Raw genomic sequence first — 9,304 nt, forward strand, 5'->3', positions numbered from 1 at the left:
CATAATTTCATGAAAAAAAATTGAAATATATATATATAATTATTAATAATATGAATATTATTAAATCTATTATAATTATTCTTTTGTATTTTAGTAAATATTTTAAAGTTAAAAAATACAAAAACCTCCCTTGAAGTTTTTGACAATCATAAAAACCTCCCCTATAGTTTCATTTTAAAAAATACCTCCCCTAAACTTTTGAGAAACTCGACAAATACCTCCCTTCCATCACCTTCCCAGACAAAAAACGTTAGATTGATGCATCATTTTTTCTAAATACCCATTCTACCCTTTTATGAATGATTTTACATACAAAATTACTAAATTAACCCCATTTTAACTCGACAAACATCCTTTTAATACACATGCCCAATGCATTTGCACTTTCAATCTTTTGGTTCTCTCTATTCACACCACGAAGACCTACTGCTCTGGGTCCTCTCTCCTCTCTCCTCTGGGTCTGGGATTTATACATTACCAGTGGAATGGCCTGTACGATGCATAGGGTATTTGATATTAATGGTGATGTTTGACTATCCTTTTACGTCTCAAGCATAGATGAAAACTCACATACCATTCAAGTCCTAAGACAATTATATAATACATAAAAAACACAATGCCAAGATCTGAATTTTGTAATCATAAAATGTTGGTTGCAAATGCATTAGATTGAAACATTAATGCACCAAATCAATTATAAAATTACATTCAACAACATTATATATAGATACAGTTCATCCCAATGAATGACAAAATTTATGGACAACTGGAAATGCCATTTTTTACCGATCTCATGTTTTGTAATAAATTAAAACCTATGAAAATAATTACTATTAATGGTTAGAAATAAGATAAGCTATTATGTCAATTTACTCAATTAACTATTGAGTAGCATAAGTCATTATCTAAGATGACTATTAAATAGCTTATATTTAAGCTTAAAAACATTTTCTTCTTACTTTTTAACCAAGAAGGAAATAAAGAAATTAGTTGAAAGCAAAATTTATCAACCAACCACTAGAGTAACATGTATGCAAACACCTTTTAGGCACGTTGATCACCTTTGCACATTTGTCCAAGAATAAAAGAATTGACCGATTCATAATTTATCATCGTGTTGCATACGACTGAGGACATGAGTTGTAGGCCCTAATTAACAACCACACACATGATAACATACAGTCCTAGTGGCCAAATGCCCATATAAGAAATGGACCCAAATGACAAACATGTCTAGGCCCACGGAATGAAACTTTTGTATTTTTGTGTACTTTTTGTTATATTGTTTCATTTTTTATATTTTTCTATAATTTTTTTGTTTTATTCTACAATTTCTTTTCATTTTTGTTGTAATTCATCATTTCCTTTGTTTATTGTAATTTCTGTTATTTTTCATCAAATTTTTATGATTTTCTATATATTTTGTAATATTTTTGTGTATTTCTTTGTTTTTTGTAATTTATATTATTTTCTTCATTTTCTATGTTTTTCATAATTATTTTGCATTTTTATTTTTTCTTGAATTTATGTTATTTTCTATGTTTTCTATCTTTATTTGTATATTATGTATTTTTTATAGTTATACTTTTCTAGAATTTACATATTATGTGAAAAATTAATGGGTTGGGCAAGTTAGGTTGGGTTGAACCTAAAAGGGGTCATTAATGAGTTGATGGGTCGGGTGCCCACCCAGTGACTTTTTAGAAAGGACAATGGTTTTTCTTTGCCAACTACTATCATGCACCCTCATATAGAATTGGGATATGTTAGAAAAACCAAAAAACTAAGGGGTAGAATTGGTATGAAAAATCAGGGTCTTTCAACCACACTAATTGAATCATTATCATTTTTTATATATGGTGGTAGATATAAATTCTTATTTTATTCTATAATTTTTGTTCATTTTTCTGTAATTTATGTTTTTTCATTTTTTTAATTTATGTTTTTCTTCAATTGTTATGATTTTTTATAAATTTTCTATAGGTTTTTATGTTTTTCTGTAATTTATATTATTTTCTTCATTTTTTGTGTTTTTCCACAATTATTTTGCAATGATAGAAAGCTGAGGGTAAAGTTGGAAAGTAAAATCAAGGTTTTTTTACCAAACCTATTGCAACATTCTCATTTTTTGGTATGGTATATATTTGTAATTTATGTTATTTTTATTCAATTTTTATGATTTTCTATATTTTTGTAAATTTTCTATGTATTTCTTTGTTTTTTGTAATTTATATTATTTCTTCATTTTATGTGATTTTTCATAATTATTTTGTAATGGCATATATACAATGGGAAAAAATAGAAAGTTGAGGGTAAAATTGGAAAGTAAAATCAAGGTGTTTTGACCAAACCAATTGCAACATTCTCATTTAGTATGTTATAGAAATTTCTATGAATTTCTATATATTTTAGGAAATTTTCTATGTATTTCTTTGTTTTTTTTTTGTAATTTATACTATTTTCTTCATTTTATTTTTTTCATAATTATTTTGCAATGGCATTATATACAAAGGGAAAAAATAGAAAGCTAAGGGTAAAGTTGGAAAGTAAAATTAGGGTGTTTTGACCAAACCAATTACAACATTCTCATTTTTTTAGTACTAAATTATTATTAAGCCCATAATAGGATTCTCATTATCTAACTAAAATTAATATTGATTCAATAAGAGGTGTCTTTTGTATCATTTCAAGTTTTGGTGTTTAGATTTCACATGCATTATGTTAATCCTAAACGATGTTCATGAATTTCTAATTTTTATTCTAAATATTAGGGTGAATTTATAGAATAACTTATTGATATATGATTTCATCAAAAACATAAATAACAACAAATTATTGGTTATAGGATCTCCAATCACCATTTAGCAATCCTTATGTTTCATGTGTGTAATTGATGAGAATTTATGGACGGCACGGTTGCAATTGTTTAAATGAAAACAATAGGTAGCAACAAGGTCAGCACAGGAGACTGTATGTGGCCATTTATGATAAGATCAAATACTTGAATGATCAAAAAGGAATATTGAAAAACAAAAATTGTTGAGGATAAAGATGAAAAATAAAATCAAGATACAACCATGTTAACAGTTTGCATTCTCATTTTTTATCGTTGGAAAAAGTTTGACGTATGACCTCATGAATCATGATAGTTAAATAAATTACTGGAAAATAAAAATTATAGAGGGTAAAAAGGAAAAGTAAAATCAGGATTTTTGACTAAAAATTAGCATAAGGCCTCGGTAATCATGATAGTTAAATAAATTACTGAAAAAACAAAAATCATAAATTATACAGATTTTCTTATGGATTGAATTGAGAGGGATGATGACGAGCTCTCTCTCTCTCTCTCTCTCTCTCTCTCTCTCTCTCTCTCTCTCTCTCTCCACACACACACACACACACACACACAACAAAGCATGGTTTTTAAAAATGAACCAGTGACCAAACCGGTCAAGGGTCCGGTTATCGGTTAGAATGGTCACCCAAACGGCCAGCCCATTCTGACAAAAAAAATAAAAAAAAAAATTAAAAATTAAAAAATTGAAAACGGTCAAAACCGTTTGAACGGTTAACCGGATGGTTCAGCGGTTTGCTGACCAAAATCAACGATTTTGGGGAAAAAAGTGGTTTTGGAGGAAAATGGAACCAGTCAGGTGACCGGTTCCCGGTTTTTCCGGTCCGATTTTGAAAATAGTGCAACAAAGAGTCGACTCATCACTCTCTTCTATAGTGAGGATGAAAAAAAAAATCTTTTTCCCTGTGATTCAATGAAAAAGAACCAAATAAAAAATGAAAAGGAAAACTGTTGGTTTTTCTAGTCATTTTCCATCTCTCTATTCCCTAACAACCAGCCCAGTGTCAAAACGACAAGCAACTGACCCTGTTGTGCCCAGGTTATAAAATTGTAGATCCTATTGTTGTATTACGTGTTTTATATTTAATAGAAAACCCCCACAATCACTTCAGTACAAACTACAAACTAAGTTGAGATTTTCAAGTTTAGAAGTTTGAACTTTGAAGTTTCTCCCATCTCACGGTCATAGTATATCAATTCCTACAACACCATGGGAATTCCCGCTGTTTTCTCTTTTTATTTATACGTAACTACAAATCTATAATTAGGATGAATTCGAATTCATTTTCTTATCTTTGATAATTAAAATTTTAATTCTGGGTTGTTGTGACACGAGCTTACTTGAAAACCAGAAGAGTAGGAAAACTCAGCTATAACTAAAACTATTTTCTTGGGTGTTGTTTCCAACGTCAATCTTCAAAGACTACATGAAGATGCAATCTTATTTCTCCTCAAAATTAAAATTTAACCTTGTTTCATAATTCTCTTTGACCCTCAAACAAGTTAACTTTAAATTTTCTGTTTTCGTTTTTCAATTGCTAAGCTTCATACTAGTGTTGTCAATCGTAAGAAGAGTCTAATTAACCACTGTTAAGGGGTCCACATCTATAATAAACACATTACAGGAAACTTAAAATATATTACTGTATTTGTTCAACATTGGGTCTCTATAAACGGAACGTGATAGAGAAGAACTTCTAGAGAGAGAAGGGTTAAACGAGTGAGCAAAAGAAGCAAAGCGATGTCATTAGTTGGGATGCATTGTTAGAAAGAAAGGGAAAGGATGAAATGGTTGAAATTGTTTGTTTTTTCCTTACATGACAAATGGTGTGTGTAATGCAATGTTACTTCATTCAACCAAAGAGTGAGAGAGAGAGACTATTGAGGAGCTGGCCAACCCTAGGTCGGCCAGCCCTAATTCCTCCACTCCTGCTAAAGGCATAGCTCCAGCCTTCCTAGAGCTCCAGTCCACTTACCAAAGAGAGCCCTGGATCTCCTACCAAAGAAGGCTCTAATCTTCCTGCCAAAAAAGGACCAGCTACTATATAGAGATCTCTTACCAAAGAAAGATCAATCATAGCAAAAAGGAAACTCTCCTCATAACAAGATTCTTTCTGAAAACCTTCCTTATTTCTCTGTTTCTATTCTTGTAATTATTTCTAATTTATTCTTTATTATTGTGTATAAATAATCAGCCATGTACAGCCATTCAATATAGTGGAATTCGACCCATTCTTTGAAATTTATTCTTCTCTTAAACTTTAACTTGGTATGAAAGCCTATGGCCTACAATACTTCAATTGCTTCTAAAGCAATGAGCTCGAGCTCAACCTTCTCTCAAACTGCTTCTCTACCAATGAACCTCACTTCGACTCCCAATATCTCTCACTATCTTACCTTCAAACTTAATGGAGATAATTTTCTTCTCTGGAAAGCTCAATTGCTTCCAATACATCGAGCTCACAAACTCATGGGACTAGTTGATGGATCGGCCAAGCCTCCTCCAGTAAAAATACTAGATCCGAATGACAATGGTAGGATGATTCTGAACCCAAACTTCACTACCTGGGTGCAGCTAGATCAGTTGGTCCTTAGTTGGCTCATTGCCTCTCTTATTGAAGGAGTTCTGGTGCAAATTGTTGGTCTCTCCACTGCTGCTGAAGTTTGGAGTGCTCTAGAAAGGTCATTCTCTTCTCACTCTCGATCCAGGGTGCTACAATTAAGGTGCAAACTTAAAAATCTAAAGAAAGGAAATCTCTCCATCAGTGACTACGTCCAGAAGGCCAAAACCATTGCATATAATCTTTTTATAGTCTTAGAACCAGTAGCAAAGGAAGATCTGGTTCTATACGTCTTATCTGGTTTGGGAAGTGAGTATGAATCTCTTATTACAGCCATCACAAATCGAACTGATGCATATCAACTCAATATTAGTGATGTCCTTGGTTTAATTTTGAGCTATGAATCTTGGCTTTTGCAACACAATTTTTCTAGTGAAAATCCTAATGCGAATGTTTCCATGAACAATAAAAATACTACTAACAATTTTCAAACCCCTCAGAATTCCTACAATCAAAACAGGGGTGGCAACAACCGTGGTAGAGGTAGGGAGCGTGGAGGTCAGTCCCCAGGTCGTGGACAAGGCCACGAAAAAGGAAATAACATTATTTGTCAATTGTATAACAAACCATGCCATGGTGCACTTAAGTGTTACAAACGGTTTGATTTGTCATATCAAGGAGAAAGTAGCTCGCATCCTGCAGTCTTTCACAGTGGTGTTCCTCACAATGTCTCTACGGCTAGATCTAGATTTGATCCAGTTTGGTACCCAGACACTGGTGCCACCCATCATATGACACCAGGTGTTGACAACTTACAAGTTCGATCTGAATACCAAGGTTCAGATCAAGCAAAGATTGGTAATGGCACAAGTTTGACTATAAACAATACAAGGTCAGCTTCATTAGTTTACAATGATAACCAGTTTACTCTGAAGAATATATTTCATGTTTCCTCTCTTACCAAAAATTTACTTTCTATAAGTAAATTTACCAAGGATAATAATCTGATTTTTGAATTTCATCTAGATTTCTTTGTCTTGAAGGATCATACAGGGAGAATTTTACTCAGAGGACCCAATAGAGATGGACTCTATCAGTTTCCTGGAGCAGTGCATCAGAGGACAGAAAACTTGGAAGCTTGTGTTGGAGAGAAAACCTCCTTATCAGAATGGAATCAACAACTTGGTCATGCCTCCTTAAGAATTGTGAAAAATATTATCTCTAAGTTTGGTTTACCTTATTCTGGTTCTTTTAGTTATCATTTTATGTGTGAAGCTTGTTAGATGGACAAAGCTCACCGTTTAAGTTTACAGCCTTCAAATACGGTTTTTTCTTCTCCACTTGAGTTGGTATTTTTTGATGTATGGGGGCCTGCTCCAACTTTATCTAATAAAGGATTTTGGTATTATGTTCTCTTTATGGATGCATATTCAAAATTTTCATGGATTTTTCCTCTTGAAAGAAAATCATATGTGTTTAATGTGTTTCTTAAATTCAAGAACCATGTTGAAAATCTTTTCTCTACAAAGATCAAGATGTTTCAAATTGATTGGGGTGGTGAATTTTGCTTCCTCTCCCGTTATCTTGACAATGCTGGTATTTCTCACCGTCCCAGCTGTCCACATACACAAGAACAAAATGGCAAAGCTGAACGCAAACACCGGCGTATTATTGAGTCCAATTTATCTCTACTGGCGTCCTCTTCTCTCTCTCAGTCCTTCTGGGCCAATGTTGTTGAAACTGCAGTCTTTTTTATCAATCGACCGCCTACTCCAGAACTTGGTAATCTCTCTCCTTATGAGAAGTTATTTGGCAAACCTCCTAATTATTCTATGTTGAAAGTTTTTTGCTATAAATGTTTTCCTCTACTTTGGCCTTTTGTACAAAATGGATTTTCACTCTGCTCCTTGTATCTTTATTGGCTACAGTAGCAGTCATAAAGGGTATCATTGTTACAATCTTACTACCAACAAGGAGATCATTGCTCGCCATGTTTTTTATGAATATTCCTTCCCTGGAATGGTCTAGTCATCGCCATGTCCAAGTCCTACTGCTCCTACTGGAGTTACTCTTCCCTCTCTAGGCTTTCATAATGCTGACACGTGTCCAACCTCTACTGGTTCTGTTCCTGATGTATCCATTGATCCCCTGCCAACTATATCTGTTACTAATGAGGAATCTACCACTTCTTCCTCTGTACCAGAACAAGAAGATTCCATGACTGGTGATCCTTTACCAGTTCGGCACACCAGACCTATTCAGGAGTTGCTAGATACAACCCCTGCTACGAGACCCCCTATTTGCACTCATACTATGACAACTTGGTCCATGGCATCCAGATCGGCTCAAGCTCTAACAGCTACTCACCATCATCTTCTTCTTGCTCTACTCCATAATGTTACTACTCATGAAGAAGATACCTCTTCCTACAGACAGGCTACTAAATCCCCTCATTGGCATTCTGCTATGGCTGTCGAGTTTCATGCGCTACTTTAGAATGGCACATAAGAGTTGGTTCCCTATAATTCCTCTATGAATGTGGTCAAGTCCAAGTGGGTCTTCAAAATCAAACGACACCCAAATGGCTCGATTGAACATTACAAGGCACGTCTTGTTGTGCAAGGTTTTACTCAAGTTCCGAGAGTTCACTTCACTGAGGCCTTCAGTCCCGTGGTGAAATCGACAACTGAGCATATTGTTCTGTCACTTGCAATTTCTCGTGGATGGGATATCCGTCTGTTGGATGTCCATAATGCCTTCCTTAATGGTTTTATTACTGAGACAATTTACATGCACCAGTCGAAAGGGTTTGAGGATAGTAATTATCCAAATCATGTCTACATGCTTCATAAAGCTCTCTACAGGCTTAAACAAGCTCCCCAGGCCTAGTTTTCTCGATTTAGTAATAAACTACATGATCTTGGTTTCCATAGCTCTCAATGTGATCCTTCCTTATTCATCTATAGTCAGGATCATATCATTATCTATATTCTTGTCTACGTTGATGATACCATTGTTACCGACTCTTCTTCTTTGCATGTTTCTCAACTTATTCATAGATTGTCTCAGACTTTTTCCCTAAAGGATTTGGGGTTGTTGCACTATTTTCTTGGCATTGAGTCTCACTGTGATACCTCAGGGTTGTTTCTCTCTCAACGCAAGTACATATTGGATCTCCTACTGAAAACTAATCTTTCTGCAGCCAAACTGGTTTCTAGTTCATTGGCCACCTCTTCTCATCTCTCTCGGTTTGATGGCAAATTACTCCCTTATCCCACTCAGTACAGGAGCATAGTGGGTGCACTCTAGTATGTCACTCTTACTCAGTCGGATGTTGCTTTTACAGTTAACAAAGTTTGTCAGTTTTTGCATACCCCTACTATTGAGCACTAGAATGCACTTAAACATTTTATACGGTATCTAAAGGGTTCCATTGACATTGGTTTAGTTTTCTCGGCTCACACATTGGAGACATTGACTGCTTACTCCGATACTGACTGGGCTGGTTACCCTGACAACAGACGATATACTGGTGGCTATGGTATCTTTATTGGCTCTCATTTGATCTTGTGGAGTGCTAAGAAATAGCCGACTATTGCCCACTCCATTATTGAAGCTGAATTCTAGGCTCTAGCAAATGCCACTACAAAACTCTTGTGGCTAAATTCTCTTCTTTCTGATTTGGGGGTCAAACTTCAGTCTCCCCCGGTTCTCTATTATGATAATATTGGGGCTACGTATTTTGCAGCTCATCCCATTTTCCATGCCCGTAATAAACATATTGAGGTTGATTTCCATTTCCTTTAGGATCTTAGCATTAAGAAGTGTCTGATCATGCGGTTCCTGCGCACACAAGATCAACTTGCTGATATTTTCACTAAGCCTCTTT

This window comes from Nelumbo lutea, chromosome 6 (assembly GCF_056320005.1).
Source record: "Nelumbo lutea isolate HS-2025 chromosome 6, American lotus-T2T, whole genome shotgun sequence".
NCBI lineage: Eukaryota > Viridiplantae > Streptophyta > Magnoliopsida > Proteales > Nelumbonaceae > Nelumbo > Nelumbo lutea.